We start from the raw sequence: 21,314 nt of genomic DNA, 5'->3' as shown, positions 1-21,314 counted from the left end.
ACATTTCTTGGCATCAGCAATAGTGTCTGGGTTTGGTGTCTGTATGTGGGATGGATCCCCAGGTATGGCAGGCTCTGGATGGCCTTTCCTTCAGTCTCTGTTTCAAACTTTGACTCTGTATTTCCTCCTATGAATATTTTTGTTTCCCCTTTTAAGAAGGACTGAAGCATCTACACTTTGGTCTTCCTTCTTCTTGAGCTTCATGTGATGTGTAAATTGTATCTTGGGTAGTCTGAGCTTTTAGGCTAATATCCACTGATCAGTGAGTACATACCATGTGTGTTCTTTTGTGATTGGGTTCCCTCATTCAGGATCATATTTTCTAGTTCCATCCATTTGCCTAAGACTTTTATGAAGTCATTGTTTTTAATAGCGGAGTAGTATTCCATTGTGTAAACGTACCACATTTTCTGTACCCATTCCTCTGTTGTGGGACATCTGGGTTCTTTCAAGCTTCTGGCTATTATAAATAAGGCTGCTATGAACATAGTGGAGCATGTGTCCTTATTATATGTTGGAGCATCATTTGGTTATATGCCCAGGAGTGGAATAGCTGGGTCCTCAGGTAGTACTATGTCCAATTTTCTGAGAAATCTGCAGATGGATTTCCAGAGTGGTTGTACCAGCTTGCAATCCCACCAACTGTGGAGGAGTGTTCCTCTTTCTTCACATCCTTGCCAGCATCTGCTGTCACCTGAATTTTTGATCCTTGCCATTCTGACTGGTGTGAGCTGGAATGTCAAGTTTGTTTTGATTTGCATTTCCCTGATGACTAAGGATGTTGAACATTTCTTTTTTTTTTTTTATTAACTTGAGTATTTCTTATATACATTTTGAGTGTTATTCCCTTTCCCGGTTTCCGGACAAACATCCCTCTCCCCCCTCCCCTTTCTTATCGGTGTTCCCCTCCCCATCCTCCCCCCATTGCCGCCCTCCCCCCAAAATCTAGTTCACTGGGGGTTCAGTCTTAGCAGGACCCAGGGCTTCCCCTTCCACTGGTGCTCTTACTAGGATATTCATTGCTACCTATGAGGTCAGAGTCCAGGGTCAGTCCATGTATAGTCCTTAGGTAGTGGCTTAGTCCCTGGAAGCTCTGGTTGCTTGGCATTGTTGTACATATGGGGTCTCGAGCCCCTTCAAGCTCTTCCAGTTCTTTCTCTGATTCCTTCAACGGGGGTCCTATTCTCAGTTCAGTGGTTTGCTGCTGGCATTCGCCTCTGTGTTTGCTGTATTCTGGCTGTGTCTCTCAGGAGCGATCTACATCCGGCTCCTGTCGGCCTGCACTTCTTTGCTTCATCCATCTTGTCTAATTGGATGACTGTATATGTATGAGCCACATGTGGGGCAGGGTCTGAATGGGTGTTCCTTCTGTGTCTGTTTTAATCTTTGCCTCTCTATTCCCTGCCAAGGGTATTCTTGTTCCCCCCCCCCTTTTTTTTCTTGGTTCTTTTTTTCGGAGCTGGGGACCGAACCCAGGGCCTTGCGCTTCCTAGGTAAGCACTCTACCACTGAGCTAAATCCCCAGCCCCTCTTGTTCCCCTTTTAAAGAAGGAGTGAAGCATTCACATTTTGATCATCCATCTTGAGTTTCATTTGTTCTAGGCATCTAGGGTAATTCAAGCATTTTGGCTAATAGCCACTTATCAATGAGTGCATACCATGTGTGTTTTTCTGTGATTGGGTTACCTTACTCAGGATGATATTTTCCAGTTCCAACCATTTGCCTAAGAATTTCAAAAAGTCATTGTTTTTGATAGCTGAGTAATATTCCATTGTGTAGATGTACCACATTTTCTGTATCCATTCCTCTGTTGAAGGGCATCTGGGATCTTTCCAGCTTCTGGCTATTATAAATAAGGCTGCGATGAACATAGTGAAGCACGTGTCTTTTTTATATGTTGGGGCATCTTTTGGGTATATGCCCAAGAGAGGTATAGCTGGATCCTCAGGCAGTTCAATTTTCTGAGGAACCTCCAGACTGATTTCCAGAATGGTTGTACCAGTCTGCAATCCCACCAACAATAGAGGAGTTGAACATTTCTTTAGGTGCTCCGTGGCCATTCAACATTCCTCAGTTGAGAATTCTTTGTTTAGATCTGTAGCCTATTTTTAATAGTGTTATTTGGTTCTCTGGAGTCTAACTTCTTGAGTTCTTTGTATATATTGAATATTAGTCCTCTATCATATGTGGGATTGGTAAAGACCTTTTCCCAGTCTGTTGGTTTCCATTTCATCCAATTGACAGTGTCCTTTAAAGGCCTTACAGAAGCTTTGCAGTTTTGTGAGGTCCCATTTGTCGATTCTTGATCTTAGAGCCTAAGACATTAGTGTTTTGTTCAGGAAAATTTCCCCAGTGCCTATGTGTTCCAGATTCTTCCCCACTTTTTTTCTATTAGTTTGAGTGTATCTGGGTTTATGTGGAGGTTCTAGATCCACTTGGACTTAAGCTTTGTACATGGTGATAAGAATGGATTGATTTGCATTATTCTACATGCTGACCACCAGTTGAACCAGCAGAATTTGTTGAAAATGCTGTCTTTTTTTCACTAGATGGTTTTAGCTCCTTTGTCAAAGATCAAGTGACCATAGGTGTATGGGTTCATTTCTGGGTTTTTAATTCTATTCCATTGATCCATTGATACATTGTCTCTGTATCAATATCATATAGTTTTTTTTTAACACTGTTGCTTGAGGTTAGGGATGGTGATTCCCTTAGAAGTTCTTTTATTGTTGAGAATAGTTTTCAATGTCCTGTTTTTTTTTTTTTGCTATTCCAAATGAATTTGCAAATTGCTCTTTCTAATTCTGTGAAGAATTGAGTTGGGATTTTGATGGGGATTGTAATGAATCTGTAGATTGCTTTCAGCAAGGTCCATTTTTACAATATTAATCCTGCCAATCCATGAGCACGGTAGATCTTTCTATCTTTTGAGATCTTCTTCAATTTCATTCTTCAGAGACTTGAAGTTCCTGTCATATAGTTCTTTTACTTGCTTGGTTAGAGTCACCCCAAAGGTATGTTATATTATTTGTGACTTTTGTGAAGGGTGTCCTTTCCTTAATTTTTTCTCAGTCTATTTATCCTTTGAGTAGAGGAAGGCTACTGATTTGTTTGAGTTAATTTTATATCCAGTCACTTTCCTGAAGTTATTCATCAAGCTTAGTAGTTCTCTGGTGGAACTTTTGGGGTAAGTATACGATCATATCATCTGTAAATAGTGATATTTTGACTTCTTCCTTTCCAATTTGTATCCCTTTGACCTCCTTTTGTTGTCTGATTGCTTTGGCTAGGACTCCAAGTACTATATTGAATAATTAGGAAGAAGAGTTGGCAGCCTTGTCTAGTGCCTGAATTTAGTCAGATTGTTTCAACTTCTCTCCATTTATTTTGATGTTGGCCACTGGTTTGCTGTTTATTGCTTTTACTGTGTTTAGGTATGAGCCTTGCGTTCCTGATCTTTCCAAGACTTTTTACCGTGTAGGAGTGTTGAATATTGTCAAAAGCTTTCTCAGTATCTGATGGGATGATCGTGGTTTTTTTTTTTTTTTTGAGTTTGTTCATATAGTAGATTATGTTGATGGGTTTCCTGCATCCATGGTAAGAAGCCTACTTGAAAATTCTTATACTAAGGTATTACCCAGGAACTGAGTTACAGTATTAAATAGCCTCCATTGTCTTATTACTAATCTTAAAGAGAATCTATACATAGTTTTAAGAAAAAAATCCCCCAATATTGCTAATTTATAAAGATTTGTTTTAAAGTCAGAAATAAATGTTAAGAGCCTATCAAGTGCTTTTCTGTATCAAGTGAGGTAACACTATAATTTTACCAATTAAAATAAATTTTTATTTTGGAGTGTAAAGCTTACATGATTATATTTATACAATTATTAATATTTTAAATACATTGTTAGATTTGGAGAGCTACTGATGTTTTGTTCATTTGTTTTCAGGTTTTAGAATTTTTCCATTACTTACCATAGATGGTCTGATACCACCTTGACTGCTACTAAGATTATCATTCTGTTCTAGTTCTAAAATAAAAAGAAATACTAACCTCATGAATCTAAGTAACTTTTGATTTTCTGCCTAGAATAAATTGGACTAAATAGGAATTTACAATTCCTCAAAAGTTTGGTAGGATTGGTTCATAAACTTACCCTGCTCTAGTGCTTTTTGTGAAAAGGGATCCCAGAGTGTTCTTACATACAGCATTGATGGGCCTCTTTTAGTTAGGATGTCAAGCTTTTGAGACAGTACTTTTTTTCAGTATAGCTTCTGTTTTCTAATGTGTTTGTTGTTTCTGTGGTATGGCCAGCATGTTGGCAAGTGTGTCTTGCTAGTGACATTTACGCTGCCTTCATTAAAGATGGACACTGGCATAGATCCAAGAAGAGCTGACCCAGTGACAACTTAAACCAGCAAGTGATAGGTGTTAAAATCCCTCTGTTGACTAAAAAATACTGGTACTGTGGCTGAACCACACCATGATTCTTCTCACTGACTAGACTGGAAATATAGCTACTTACTATACCAAAACTTGTTTCAAACATTGTAAGAGTGAAAACTAACCTAAAAGGGAAATGAAAATGGAGAAAACAAAAGAAAATTTCAAAATAACACATATTACATCTGAAAACAAAATAAAATTTCAAAATAACACATATTACATCTGTATAATACCTAAATGAAATGAATAATTTTATATGGAAAGATAATGTTTCAAAATGTGTCAGACACTTGGTAGGTTTTATTTTGCTGTTTGGATTTTTTTTAACAGATAGTATTTGTTTGTGTAGTTCTGGTTATCTATACATAAACTCATTATATAGTGATCCACCTGCCTCTGCCTCCCACGTGCTGGCAATAAAAGTGTGCCCCACCATGCATGGCTGAACTTGGTGGTTTTTAGCACGATATGGTTCATCTACAGAGCTGTGGTAAATGCTGCATACTTCAGAAAGTCTATTAGTCATTATGAGAGGAGTTGGGCACTGTGTTGGGAGGGCAAGCTGCCCTTGTTGCATGAGTTATGCTTCTGCCTGGGAGATAGAGTCTAGGCTTATCTCTCACCTACCTCACACCATCAATGATCTCATGCATTGCTTTCTGACACAACTTCAGGCAACAGGGATAGACAGGCTGGAAACAAGAGACCCTTACTTAAGTTGTGGTTCTGCTGTTGCATGTCATAAAACACTCTACAAATTGCTTTCCAGTTTCCTTGTGTGACATGGTTTCAGTAGGACCTGCTCATCTCTAATTATATAAATACCCAATTGTCAATGATTCCAAAATGAGGAGACTCAATAAAAAAAGATGGCTTTGGTTTTAGCCTTTATCAACAGAGATGAAAGTTTATGATGGAAATTACTATCTGCATTACTGGCAAGGTGGTTTAGTTGGTAAAGCATGTGCAAGCATGTGGACCCAAGTTCCTACCCATAGCATACACATTAAAAATCTTATGTAATGTGGTATGCATCTGTCCCTGTAGTGCTTGTGGGGCAGTTAGGAGGATCTCTGGATCTTGCTGACCATCTAGTCTATTGATTGGTGAGTTCTGGGTTCAGTAAGAGGCTTTGTCTCAAAAAATAAGACCTCCAACATCCCTATGCACACAAAGAACAAATATGATCAAGAAATAAAAAAAGAATGAATGCCAAAATGGAGACTGTAAAAACACAAACATTTAAAAAATATATGTATAATATGAAAATATAATTTAATAAAGAGAGAATTTTGGAAAAAAAGGAAGGCCAAAATAAAGCTGGAATTTAAAAATTTAGTTGATATATAAAAAAATGCAATGAAAAGCCTCACCAATAGGATGGATCAGTCAGAAAAAGATATATTGCTTTATATTTTATGGTCATTTAGGTTAGTGACCTCATAAGGCTCCTTATAAGTGCTGAAAGCCAGTCACCAGGAGTGCTGACATACCTGCAAGCAGAGGTGAGACCAGCTCTTCTGCTCTTCGTGACCCACCTAGAGGCCTCAGGACACACAAACCCAGGAGTAGTCTGGGACAGGACCCTTCAGGTTTCTGCCTAGATCTGGAGCTGACGTGGTTGCACAGCTCTCTGTACCCAGATCTGGCTGAAAGACAACAGGTCTACAGGAGTGCTGACACACGGGCTTACAGGAGGGTCAAGTCCCTGTTAGAGACAGCAAGACAAGCTAACACCAGAGACAACCTGATGGTGAGAGGCAAGCTCAGGAACCTAAGCAAAGAAACTAAGACTACTTGGCATCATCACAGCCCAGTTCTCCCATGAAAGCAGATATGAGATATCCAAACATGCTGGAAAGCAAGATTTACACTCCACGATGTCAATAGAGGACTTTACGAAGGACATAAATAACTTCCTTAAAAAAATACAGGACAGCACAGGTAAAGAGGAAGAAGCATTTAATGAGGAAACACAAAAACCCCTTAAAGAATTACAGGAGAAATCCCATGGGGGAGAGAGCTGGACCCTCAGAAGTGTGGACACTCCTGAGAGCTCAGAGAAGACTATACTCTGCCCTCATTCCTGACCCAAGTATAAATCGCCTAGTGCCATCTGTGCCCCCTGGGTACAGGGACCTAGGAGCAGTCAGGGGAAGGACCCTTCAGGTTTCTGCCTGTGTCTAGAGCTGAAAGCCAGTCACCAGGAGAGCCTACACATCTGAGAGCAGAGGCAAGACCAACTTTTCTGCTCCAAGTGACCTGCCTGGTGGACTCGGGACACACAAAGGCAGAAGTCCTCTGGGACAGGACACTTCCAGTTTCTGGCTGTGCCCGGACTGAACTGAACAACTCCCGGGGCCAAATCCCAAGGGAGAGAGAGGTGAACACCCAGATGTTTGGACAATCCTGAGACTGCAGGACAGTCTGCCACTTCTGCTCACCTCTCCCACATCTCTGGTCCAAGAGGAAACTGCATTGTGCCTCTGGATACAGGAATATAGAAGCAGTCAGTTTCAGGAACCTGCTGGTTACAGCCTGTGCCCAGAACTGAACTGAACCAGTCACACAGCTCCCTGAACCCAAATCCTATGGGGAAGAGAGCTGGACCCTCAGAAGTGTGGACAATCCTGAGGTCTCGGAGGAGACTATTCTCTGCTAACATTCCTGATCCAAGAGGAAATCACCTAGTGCTCCTAGGCAGAAGGACCTAGGAGCAGTCAGAGGCAAGACCCTTCGGGTTTCTGCCTGTGCCTAGAGCTGAAAGCCAGTCCCCAAGAGTGCCTACACACCTGAAGGCAGAATTCTTTGTTCCCAGATCCCAGTGAAAGAAAACAGGTCTACAGGAGTGCTGACACACTGACCTACAGAAGGTTCAAGCCACTGTCAGAAACAGCAAGAAAAGCTAACACCAGAGACAACCGGATAGCAAGAGGTAAGCACAGGAACCTAACCAACAGAAGTCAAGACTACTTGGTATCATTAGAGCCTAGCTCTCCCACCAAAGCAAATACTGAATATCCAAACACACAAGAGAAGCAAGATTTAGATATAAAATCACATTTTATGATAATGATGGAGAACTTTAAGAAGGATATAATAACTCCCTTAAAGAAATAAAGAACAACACAAGTAAACAAGTAGAAGCCCTTAAAGAGGAAACACAAAAATCCCTTAAAGAATTACAGGAAAACACAAACAAACAAGTGAAAGGAATTGAACAAAACCATTCAGGATTTAAAAACTTGAAATAGAAACAATAATGAAAGCACAAAGGAAGGCAAACCTGGAGATAGAAAACCTAGGGAAGAGACCAGAAGTCATACAGAATACAAGAAATAGAAGAGAGAATCTCAGGGGCAGAAGATACCATAGAAAACATAGACACAACCAACAAAGATAATGTAAAATACAAAAAGTTCCAAGCCCAAATCATCCAGGAAATCCAGGACACAATGAGAAGATCAAACCTAAGGATAATAGGTATGGAAGAGAGCGAAGACTCCCAACTTAAAGGGCCAGTAAATACCTTTGACAAAGTTATAGAAGAAAACTTCCCTAAACTAAAGAAAGAGATGCTCATAAACATACAAGAAGCCTATAGAACTCCAAGTAGATTGGACCACAAAAGAAATTCCTCCCATTACAAATAGTCAAAACACCAAATGCCCAAAGGAAATAAAGAATATTGAAATCAGTAAGGGAAAAAGGTCAAGTAACATATAAAGGAAGACCTATAAGAATTACACCTTTTTCACAACAGGTTTGCTGTCAGAACACAGGTGTTGTGAAAGCCACCGCTAATTCAAAGCAAAAATGGGCAAGGAAAAGACTTACATAGTTGTAATTGGACACGTAGATTCGGGCAAGTCCACCACAACCAGGCACCTGATCCACAAATGTAGTGGAATCGACAAAAGAACCACTGAAAAGTTTGAAAAGGAAACTGCCGAGATGGGAAAAGGCTCCTTTAACTATGCCTGGGTCTTGGACAAACTGAAAGCTAAGCGTGAGCATGATATCATTATTAACATCTCATATGGAAATTTGAGAACAATAAGTACTATGTGACACAGGACACAGAGATTTCATCAAGAACATGATTATAGGCACATCTCAGGCTGACTGTGCTGTCCTAATTGTTGCTGCTGGTGTTGGAGAATTTGAAGCTGGTATCTCCAAGAATGGGCAGACCCATGAGCGTGCTTTTCTGGTGAAACAGCTAATTGTTGGTGTCAACAAAATGGATTTCACTGAGTCACCATGCAGTCAGAAGAGATATGAGGAAATCGTTAAGGAAGTCAGTACCTACATTAAGAAAATTGGCTACAACGCTGACACATTAGCATTTGTGCCAATTTCTGGTTGGAATGGTGACAACATGCTGGAGCCAAGTGCTTATATGCCTTGGTTCAACGGATGGAAAGTCACCCGCAAAGATGGCAGTGCCAGTGGTACCACACTGCTGGACGCTTTGGACTGCATTCTGCTGCCAACTCGTCCAACTGACAAGCCTCTGCGACTGCCCCTCCAGGATGTCTATAAAATTGGGGGCATTGGCACTGTCCCCATGGGCTGAGTGGAAACTGGTGTTCTCAAACCTGGCATGGTGGTTACCTTTGCTCCAGTCAATGTAACAACTGAAGTCAAGTCTGTGGAAATGCACCATGAAGCTTTGAGTGAAGCTCTGCCTGGAGACAATGTGGCCTTCAATGTAAAGAACATGTCTGTCAAAGATGTTAGATGTGCCAATGTTGCTGGTGACAGCAAAAATGACCCACCAATGGTGGCAGCTGGCTTCACTGATTATCCTGATTATCCTGAACCATTCAGGCCAAATTAGTGCTGGCTATGCTCCTAGTCTGGATTGTCACGTGGCTCACATAGCATGCAAGTTTGCCGAGCTTAAAGAGAAGATAGATCATTGTTCTGGTAAGAAACTAGAAGATTGCCCCAAATTCTTGAAGTCTGGTGATGCTGCCATTGTTGACATGGTCCCTGGAAAGCCCATGTGTGTTGAGAGCTTCTCTGATGATCCTCTACTTGGTCATTTTGCTGTTTGTGACATGAAGCAGACAGTTGCTGTGGGTGTCATCAAAGCTGTGGAAGAAGGCTGCAGTAGCTGGCAAAGTCACCAAGTCCACCCAGAAAGCTCAGAAGGCTAAATGAATATTATCCCTAACACCTGCCACCCTAGTCTTAATTAGTGGTGGAAGAACGGTTTCAGAAGTGTTTGTCTCAATTGGCCTTTTAAGTTTAATAGTAAAAGACTGGTTAATGATAACAATGCATCGTAAAACCGTCAGAAGGAAAGAATGTGTTGTGGGCCAATTTTTTTGGTGTGTGGCAGTTTTAAGTTATTAGTTTTCAAAATCAGTACTTTTAAATGGAAACAACTTGACCAAAAATCTGTCACATGAGGTTGGGGATTTACAGTGGTAGAGCACTTGCCTAGCAAGCGCAAGGCCCTGGGTTCGGTCCCCAGCTCCAAAAAAAAAGAAAAAGGAAAAAAAACCTGTCACAGAATTTTGAGACCCATTAAAACAAGGTTAATGAGAAAAAAAAAGAATTATGCTAGACTTCTCACCAGAGACTATGAAAACCAAAAGACCCTGGGCAGATGGCATACAGACTCTAAGAGAACACAAATGCCAGCCCAGGCTACTATATCCAGCAAAACTCTCAATTAACATAGATGGAGAAACCAAGATATTCCATGACAAAACCAAATTTACACAATATCTTTCTACAAATCCAGCGTTACAAATGATAATAGATGGAGATCTCCAACACAAGGAGGGAAACTACACCCTAGATAAAGCAAGAAAGTAATCTCCTTGCAACAAAACCAAAAGAAGAGAGATACACAAACATAATTGCAACTCTACCAACGAAAATAACAGGAAGCAAAAATCACTATTCCTTAATATCTCTTTACATCAATGACTTCAATTCTCCAATAAAAAGACATATACTAACAGACTAGATATGTAAAGAGGACCCAGCATTTTGCTGCATACAGGAAACATACCTCAGAGACAAAGCAGACACTATGTCAGAGTAAAAGGCTAGAAAACAACTTCCTAATCAAATGGTCTAAAGAAGCAAGCTGGAGTAGCTATTCTAATATCAAGTAAAATGGACTTTCAACCAAAAGTCATCAAAAAAGATAAGGAAGGACAATTCATATTCATTAAAGGAAAAATCCACCAAGATGAATTCTCAATTCTAAATGTATATGCTGAAAATGCAAGGGCAACTACTTTCATAAAAGAAATTTTGCTAAAGTGAAATCACACATTAAACCTCACACAATGATAGTAGGAGATTTTTACACCCCAATCTTATCAATATACAGAGCATGGAAACAGAAATTAATCAGAGACATAGAGAAACTGACAGAAGTTATGAACCAAATGGACTTAACAGATATTTATAAAACATTTCATCCTAAACCAAAGGATACACCTTCTTCTCAGCACCTCATGGTTTCCTCTCCAAAATTGACCATATAATTGGTCACAAAACAGGCCTCAGCAGATATAAGAAAATTGAAATAATGTCATGCATCCTATCAGATAACCACAGAATAAGGCTGGTCTTCAATAGTAACAAAAATGACAGAAAGCCTACATATACATGGATGTTCAACAACACTCTACTCAATGATAACTTGGTCAGGAAAGAAATCAAGAAAGAAATTAACAACTTCATAGAATTTAATAAAAATGAAGGCACAGCATACCCAAACTTATGGGACACAATGAAAGCAATGGTAAGAGGAAACTCACAGTGTTAAGTGCCTGAAAAAAGAAACAGGAGAGAGCAAACATTAGCAGCTTGACAGCACACCTAAAGGTCTACAAGAAAAAGAAGAAAATACACCCAAGAGGAGTAGAAGGCAGGAAATAATCAAACTCGGGGCTGAAATCAACCAAGTAGAAAAAAAAGGACTGTGCAAAGAATCAATAAAACTAGGAACTGTTTTTTTGTTTTTTTTTTTTGTTTTGTTTTTTTTGAGACAACCAACAAGATAGATAAACTCTTAGCCAGACTAACAAGAGGGCACAGAGAGGGTATCCAAATTAATGAAAGGAGACATGAAAAGGGAGACATAACAGAATCTGATGAAATTCCAAAAATCATCAGATCCTACTACAAAAGCTTGTATTTAACACAACTGAAAAATCTGGAGGAAATGAACAATTTTGTAGATACCAGGTACCAAAGTTAATTCAGAAACAGATAAACCAACTAAAAAGCTTCATAACTCCTAAAGAAATAGAAGCAGTTATGAAAAGTCTCCCAAGCAAAAAGAGCCCAAGACCAGATGGGTTTAGTGCAGAATTCTATCAGACCTTCATAGAAGAACTCATAGCAATATTGGCCAAACTATTCCACAAAATAGAAGCAGATGAAACACTACCAAATTCCTTCTATGAAGCCACGATTATACTTATACCTAAACCTCACAAAGACCAAACAAAGAAAGAGAATTTCAAACCCATTTCCCTTATGAATATTGAGGCAAAAATACTCAATAAAATTCTCACAAAATAAATCCAAGAACATATCAAAACGATCATCATCATGATCAAGTAGGCTTCATCCCAGGGATGCATGGATGATTTAATATGAGGAAGTCCCTCAATGTAAGTCACTTTATAAACAAACTCAAAGATAAGAAACACATGATTTCATTAGATGCTGAGAAAGCATTTGACAAAATTCAACACCCCTTCATGATAAAAGTCCTGGAAAGATCAGGAATTCAAGGCCCATATCTAAACATAGTAAAAGCAATATGCAGCAAACCAGTAGCTAACATCAAACTAAATGGAGAGAAACTTGAAGCTATCCCACTAAAATCAGGGATTAGACAAGGCTGCCCATTCTCTCCCTACTTATTGAATATAGTACTTGAAGTCCTAGCCCGAGCAATCAGACAATGAAAGGAGGTCAAAGTGATACAAATTGGAAGGGAAGAAATAAAAATATCACTATGTGCAGATGATATGATAGTATACTTAAATGACCCCAAAAGTTCCACCAGAAAACTACTTAACCTGATAAACAATTTCAGTAACGTGTCAGGGTATAAAATTAACTCAATCAAATCAGTAACCTTCCTGTACCCAAAGGAAAACAGGCTGAGAAAGAAATTAGGGAAAGGACACCTATCACAATAGTCACAAATAATTTAAAACAACTCACTGTGATTTTAATGGCTCAAGTGAAAGACCTGTGTCACAAGAACTTCTAGACTATGAAGAATGAAATGAAGACGATCTCAGAAGATGGAAAAACTTACCATGGTCATGGATTGGCAGGGTTAATATAGTAAAATAGGCATTTTGCTAAAAGCAATCTACAGATTCAATGAATCCCCATCAAAATTCCAACTCAATTCTTCATGGAGTTAGAAAGAGCAATTTGAAAATTCATTTGGAATAACAAAGACCCAGGATAGCAAAAACTATTCTCAACAATAAAAGAACTTCTCGGGGAATCACTATCCCTGACTTCAAGAAGTATTAGAACAGTAGTGATAAAAAAACTATATTACCATATAGTTGGTAAAGAGGCAATCATATAGATCAATGGAATAGAATTGAAGATCCAGAAATGAACTTGCACACCTATGGTCACTTGATTCTTGACAAAGAAGCTAAAATCATCCAATAGAAAAAAGATAGTATTTTCAAGAAATGGTTCTGGTTCAACTGGAGGTCAGCATGTAGAAGAATTTAAATCAATCTGTTCTTATCACCTTGTGCAAAGGTTAAGTCCAAGTGGACCAAGCACCTCCACCACATCAAACCAGATACACTCAATCTTGTAGAAGAAAAAGTGGGGAAGAGTCTCAGTCACATGGGCCCTGGGATGAATTTCCTGAACAAAACACCAATGGCTTATGCTCTAAGATCAAGAATCGACAAATGGGACCTCATAAAACTGCAAAGCTTCTGTAGGGCAAAGGACACTGTCATTAGGACAAAAGGCAACCAACAAATTGGGAAAAGATCTTTAGCAATCCTACATCTGATAGAGGGTAATATTCAAAATATACAAAGAACTCAGGAAGTTAGACTCCAGAGAGCCAAATAACCCTATTAAAAAATGGGGTAGAGAGCTAAACAAACAGTTCTCAGCTGAGGAATATCAAATGGCTGAGAAGCACCGAAAGAAATGTTCAGCATCCTTAGTTATCAGGGTAATGCAAATCAAAACAACCCTGAGATTCCATCTCACAGCAGTCAGAATAGCAAAGATCAAAAACTCAGGTGACAAGAGATTCTGGTGAGGATGTGGAGAAAGAGGAACACTCCTCCATTGTTGGTGGGATTGCAAACTGGTACAACCATTCTGGAAATCAGTCTGGAAGTTCCTCAGCATATTGGACATTCCACTACCTGAGAATCCAGCTATACTTCTCCTGGGCACATAGCCAAAAGATGCTACAACATCTAACAGACACATGCTCCACTATGTCCATAGCAGCTTTATTTATAATAGCCAGAAGCTGGAAAGGACCCAGATGCCCTTCAGCAGAAGAGTGGATACAGAAAATGTGGTACATCTACACAATGGAGTACTACTTAGCTATCAAAAACAATGACTTCATGAAATTCATAGGCAAATGGATTGAACCAAAAAATATAATCCTGAGGGATGTAACCCAATTACAGAAAACCACACATGGCATGTCCTTACTGATAAAGGGATATTAGCCCCAAAGCTCATTTTCAAGAAACAATCCACAGACCATATGAAGGACAAGAAGTAGGATGACCAAAATGCAGATGCTTCCTTCAGTCCTTCTTAAAAGGGGGAACAAAAGTATTCATACAAGGGGAAATGGAGGCAAAGTGTGGAGCAGAGACTGAAGGAATGGCCATTTATATCCTGCCCTACATGTGCCCCTTATATATATAGCCACCAAGACTAGATAAGATTGATAAAGATAAGAAGTGCATGCTGACAGGAACTGAATATAGATGTTTCCTGAGAGACACAGCCAGAGGTTGTCAAATCCACAGGTGAATGCTACCAGAAACCACTGTACTGAGAATGGGACCCCTGTTGGAGGAATTAGAGAAAGAATGGAAAGAGCTGTAGTGGCTTGCAACCTCATAAGAACAACAATGACAATCAACAATAGCTCCCAGGGGCTAAACCACTACCAAAAGATTATAGATAGACTCACCCATGGCTCTAACTCCATATGTAGCAGAGGATGGCCTCGTTGGGCTCCAATGGAAGGAGAAGCCCTTGGTCCTGCCAAGGTTGGACCTACAGTGTAGGGGAATGTCACAAGGTTGTAAAGGGGTGTGAATGGGGAGGGGAACATCCTTATAGAAAAAGGGGAGGAGGATTGGATAGGGGGCGTATGTCCCAGAAACTGGGAAATGGAAAAACATTTGAAATGTAAATAAAAATATCCAATAAAATAAAAAAAGAGTTACAGGAAAACACAACCAAACAGATGACAGAATTGAACAAAACCATCCAGGATCTAAAAATAGAAATAGAAACAATAAAGAAATCACAAAGGGAGACAACACTGGAGGTAGAAAACCTAGGAAGGAGATCAAGATTCATAGATGCAAGAATTACCAACCAATACAGGAAATAGAAAAGAGAACTCAGAGGCAGAAGATACCATAGAAAACAATGATACAACCATCAAAGAAAATGTAAAATGCAAAAAACTCCTAAATGAAAACCTCCAGGAAATGTAGGACACAATGAGAAGGTCAAACATAAGGATAATAGGTATAGAAGAGAGTAAAGAGTTCCAACTTAAAGGGCTAGTAAATATCTTCAACAAAATTATAGAAGAAAACTTCCATTACCTAAAGTAAGAGATGCCCATAATCATAAAAGAAGCTTACAGAATGCCAAATAGATTGAACCACAAAAGAAATTCCTCCTGTCACAAAATAATCAAAATGTCAAATACCCAAAAGAACAAGAATATTAAAGATAGTAAGGGAAAAAGGTCAAGTAATATATAAAGGCAGACCTATTAGACTTACTAAAGACTTCTCACCAGATACTATCAAAGCAAGAAGATCCTGGGCAGATGTCATACAGACCCCAAGAGAACACAAATGCTAGCCCAGGCTACCATATCCAGCAAAACTCTCAATTAACATAGATGAAGAAACCAAGATATTCCATGACAAAACCAAATTTACATAATATCTTTCTACAAATCCAGCTCTACAAAGGATAATAGATGGAGATCTCCAACACAAGGAGGGAAACTACACCCTAGACAAAGCAAGAAATTAATCTCCTTTCAACAAACCCAAAAGAAGACAGCCATACAAACATAATACCACCTCTGACAACAAAAATAACAGAAAACAGCAGTCTCTATTCCTTAATATCTCTTTACATCAATGGACTCAAGTCCTCATTAAAAAGACAAACACTAACAGACTGGATATGTAAAGAGGACCCAGCATTTTGCTGCATATAGGAAACACACCTCTGAGACAAAGACAGACACTACCTCAGAGTAAAATGCTAGAAAATAACTTTCCAACAAATGTTCCAAAGAAACGATGTGGAGTAGACATTCTAATATAGAATGAAATTTACTTTCAACCAAAAATCATCAAAAAGGTAAGGAAGGCCACTTCATATTCATCAAAGGAAAAATCCACCAAGATGAACGCTCAACCCTGCCTATCTATGCTCCAAATGAAAGGGCACCTATATTCATAAAACAAACCTTAGTAAAGCTCAAAGAATACATTGCACCTCACACAATATTAGTGGGAGATTTCAACAGCCCACTCTCATCAACGAACACATCATGCAAACAGAAACTAAACAGAGACATAGAGAAACTAAAAGATGTTATAAATAAAAATACATTTAACAGATATTTATAAAACATTTCATCCTGAAACAAAAGAAGATACCTTTTCAGCACCTCCTGGTACTTTCCCAAAAATTGATCATATAATCGTTCACAAAACAAGCCTCAACACATACAAGAAGATTGAAATAATCACACACATCCTATCAGATCATCAAAAACCAAGTAAAGCTGGTCTTCAATAACAACAAAACAACAGAAAGCCCACATAAACATGGATTCTCTACTCTATGATAATTTCATTAAGGATGAAATAAAGAAATTAAAGACTTTTTAGAAATTAATGACAATGAAGGCACAACATACCCAAATTTATGGGACACAGTTAAAGCATTGCTAAGAGGAAAACTCATAGCTCTGAGTGCCTCCAAAAAGAAACTGGAGAGAGCATATGTTAGAAGCTTGATAGCACACCTAAAATCTATAGAACAAAAAGAAGCGAATACACCCAAGAGGAGTAGATGGCAGGAAATAATAAAAATCAAGGCTGAAATCAACCAAGTAGAAAGAAAAAGAACTATACAAAGAATCAACAAAACCAGGAGCTGGTTCTTTGAGAAAATCAACGAGATAGATAAACTCTTAGCCAGACTAACCAGAGGGTACAGAGAGTGTATTTAAATTAACAAAATCAGAAATGAAAAGGGAGTCATTAGAACAGAACCTGAGGAATTTTTTAAAAATCATCAAATTCTACTACAAAAGCCTATGTTCAACAAAACTAGAAAATCTAGATGAAATGGACAACTTTCTAGACAAATACCCAGTACCAAAGTTAAATCAGGATCAGAGTCCCATAACTCCTAAAGAAATAACAGTAGTTATTAAAGTCTCCCAACCAAAAAACTCTCAAGACCAGATGGGTTTAGTGCGGAATTCTATCAGAGCTTCCTAGAACACCTAATACCAACACTGTCCAAAATATTCCACCAAATAGAAACAGAATAAACACTACTCAATTCCTTTTATGAAGCCACAATTACACCTGTACCTAAAGCACACAAAGACTAAACAAAGAAAGAGAATTTCAGACCAATTTCCTTCATGACTCTCGATGCAAAAATACTCAATAAAATTCTCACAGACTGAATCCAGGAATACATCAAAATGATCCTCCAACATGAACAAGTAGGCTTCATCCTAGCTATGAAGGGATGGTTCAATATATAGAAATCCATCAACATAATCTACTATGTAAACAAACTCAAAGAAATAACCACATGATCATCTGATTAGATGCTGAGAAAGCATATCACAAAATTTAACACCCTTTCATGTTAAAAGTCTTGGAAAGATCAGGAATTCAAGCTCATACCTAACTATAGTAAAAGCAAGATACAGCAAAGCAGTAGCCAAAATCAAACTAAATGGAGAGAAACTTGAAGCAATCCCACTAAAATCAGGGACTAGACAAAGATGCCCACTCTCTCTCTACTTATTCAATATAGTACTTGATGTCTTAGCCAGAGCAATCAGACAACAAAAGGGGGTCAAAAGGATACAAATTGGAAAGGAAGAAGTAATTTTCAGATGATATGATAGTATACTTAAGTGACCCCAAAAGTTCAATCAGAGAACTACTAAACCTGATAAACAACTTCAGGAATGTGGCTGGGTATAAACTTAACTCAAACAAATCAGTAGTCTTCCTCTACTCAAAGAAGAAACAGATTGAAAAAGAAATTAGGGAAAGGATATCCTTCACAATAGTCACCAATAATATAAAATACCCCCGTGTGACTTTAACCAAGCAAGTGAAAGTTCTGTATCACAAGAACTTCAAGTCTCTGAAGAATGAAATTGAAGAAGATCTCAGAAGATGGAAAGATCTCCCATGTTCATGGACTTGCAGGATTTATATAGTAAAAATAGGCATTTTGCCCAAAGCAATCTACAGATTTAATGAAATCCCCATCAAAATTCCAACTCAATTCTTCATAGAGTTTGAAAGAGCAATTTTCAAAATCATCTGGAATAACAAAACCCCAGGACATAGAAAAGTATCCTGAACAATAATAGAACTTCTGGGGGAATCACCATTCCTCACCTCAAGCTGTATTACAGAGCAATAGTGATAAAAAGAGTATGATATTCGTACAGAGACAGGAAGATAAATTAGTGAAATAGAATTGAAGACCCAGAAATGAACCCACACACCCATGGTCACTTGAACTTTGACACAGGATCTAAAACCATTTAGTGAAAAAAAAAGATAGCATTCTCAAGAAATGGTGCTGGTTCAACTGGAGGTCAGCATGTAGAAGAATGCAAATCTATACATACATTCTTTTGCCCTGTACAAAGATTAAGTCCAAGTGAATCAAGAACCTCTACATAACACTAGATACACTCAAACTAATAGAAGAAAAAGTGGGGAAGAATCTCGAACACATGGGCCCTGGGGAAAATTTCCTGAACAAAACAGCAATGGCTTATGCTCTAAGATCAAGAATCGACAAATGGGACCTCATAAAATTGCAAAGCTTCTGTAAGGCAAAGGACACTGTTAATAGGGCAAAATGGCAACCAACAGATTTGGAAAAGGTCTTTACATATCCTACATCTGATAGAGGGCTATTATACAATATATACAAATAACTCAAGAAGTTATACTCCATTGAGTCAAGTAACCCTATTAAAATGGGGTACAGAGCTAAACAAAGACGTCTCAGCTGAGGAATATTGAATGGCTGAGAAGTACCTAAATAAATGATCAACATCTTTAGTCATCAGGGAAATACAAATCAAGATAACCCTGACATTCCAACTCACACCATTCAGAATAGTTAAGATTAAAAGGTCAAGTGAGAGCAGATGCTGTTAAGGATGTGGAGAAAGAGGAACACTCCTCTATTGTTGGTGGGATTGCAGACTGGTTCAACCACTTTGGAAATCAGTCTGGAGGTTCCTCAGAAAATTGGACATTGCACTACCTGAGGACCCAGCTATACCACTGGTAGGCATATACCCAAAAGATTCTCCAACGTATAACAAGAACATATGCTCCACTATGTTCATATCAATCATATTTATAATAGCCAGAAGCTGGAAAGAACCCAGATGCCCTTCAACAGTGGAATGGATACAGAAAATGTACACAATATATCTACATAATAGAGAACTACTCAGTTATCAAAAACAATGACTTCATGAAATTCATAGGCAAGTATATTGAGCTAGAATATATGATCCCGAGTGAAGTATCCCAATCACAAAACACACACATGATAAATGGATATTTCCCCAAAAGCTTGGATCACCCAAGATACAATCCTCAGACCACATGAAGCTCAAGCAGAAGGAAGACAAAAATACACATCCTTCAGTCATTCGAAATGGGGGAATAAGCATATTCATGAAAGGAGATATGGAAACAAAGTCTGGAATAGAGACTGAAGGAATGAGCATCATAGCCTGCCCCATCTTGGGATCCAGGCCATATATATACAGCCACCAAACCTAGATAATATTGCTGATACCAAGAAGTGCATGCTGACAGGAGCCTGATACAGGTGTCACCCGAGAGGCTCTGCCAGAGCATGACACATACATAGGTGAATGCTACCAACAAATAATTGAAGTGGAAGATGGAGGAGTTACTGGAGTCAGAGAAAGGATTGAAGGAGCTGAAGGGGCCTGCAACCCCATAAGAACAGCAATACCAACCAACCAGAGCTGTCAGGGACTAAACCACTATCCAAAGAGTACACATGGACAGACCCATGGCTCCAGCTGCATAGATAGCAGAGGATGGCCTTGTTGGGCACCCTTGGGATGAGAATCCCTTGGTCCTGCCAACTCTGGAATCCCCAATGTAGGAATGTCAGGGCAGGGAGGTGGGGGGAGTTGGGAAGGGGGAACACCCTCATAGAAGAAGGGGGATAGGGGATGGGAATGGGGGCTTATGGTTCGGAGAACAGGAAATGGAATAACATTTGAAATGTAAATTTAAAAATATCCAATAAAAAAGACTCCTACTAGAGGGATTCTGGGGTATCTGTGAATCTTTTGCCTGTTCTTTGGACCCTTTTCCTTCCCCTGGGTTGTCTCATGGAACCTTGATATGAGTCTTTTTGCATCTTGTTTTGCTGTGTGGGTGATAACCCTGGGAAGCCTGCTTTTTTTTCCTGAAGGAAAGGGGAGGAGGATTGTATCTGGGGACAACAGAATGTGAGGAGGGGAAACTGGGAGGAGTGGAGGGAGAGGAAACTTCAGTTTGTATATAATGTAGGAGAAAAGAATAAGAAACAAACAAAACAACTAAAAAGCCCCACCCAAAAAATTAAAAATTATTTATTGCTTTAAGATCAACAAAAAATATTCTAAGAAAGTAATTGAAGAAACAAAGCAATAGAAGGAACCATATACTCACAATAACATAGAAGTTATAAGTATTATCATGGAATATGTCTAACCAAGGAAGTTAAACACTTGATAACAAATATATAAAGACATTGAAGAAAGAAATTGAAGATGATATTATGAGATGAATAGAACTTCCATGTTCAGGGTTAAGTAGTATTAATATTGTGAAAATGGCTATCCTACCAAAGAACATCCCCATCTAAATTCCAATCCAGTTCCTTACAGAAATTGAAAAAAAAATCTCTTGAATTCCACATGGACACAAAAGACCCAAGATATAAAAAATAAATTGAAACAATATAATAATGCTGAAGATTCACTACCCTTGATTTCAAGTTATATTACAAAGCTATAGTGATAAAACCAGCATGATACTATATTAGTAACAGATGACTTGATCAATGGTCTAGAATTGAGGACACAGATGTAAGTCCATACACAGCAATGAGATTTTTGATAAAAAGGTCAAAAAATAAACATTGTAGAAAAACAATCTTCAACAAATGGTGCCTGTCAAACTTGATATTTACTTGTAGAAGAGTGAAACTTCATCCTTATCTCTCACCCTGCATAAAAGTCAACTTCAAATGGCTCAGAATCTTCAA

The 21,314-nt window shown here is 38.7% G+C and overlaps 1 pseudogene; it reads left to right on the top strand.

Moving 5' to 3' along the window:
* The first annotated feature begins 8,149 nt into the window (after window positions 1-8,149).
* Window positions 8,150-10,480, top strand: Eef1a1-ps19 (eukaryotic translation elongation factor 1 alpha 1, pseudogene 19; annotated as a pseudogene).
* The last annotated feature ends 10,834 nt before the right edge of the window (window positions 10,481-21,314 follow it).

Source organism: Rattus norvegicus, chromosome 3 (assembly GCF_036323735.1).
Source record: "Rattus norvegicus strain BN/NHsdMcwi chromosome 3, GRCr8, whole genome shotgun sequence".
In the NCBI taxonomy this organism is placed as follows: domain Eukaryota; kingdom Metazoa; phylum Chordata; class Mammalia; order Rodentia; family Muridae; genus Rattus; species Rattus norvegicus.
This window is presented reverse-complemented; position numbering and strand designations above follow the sequence as displayed.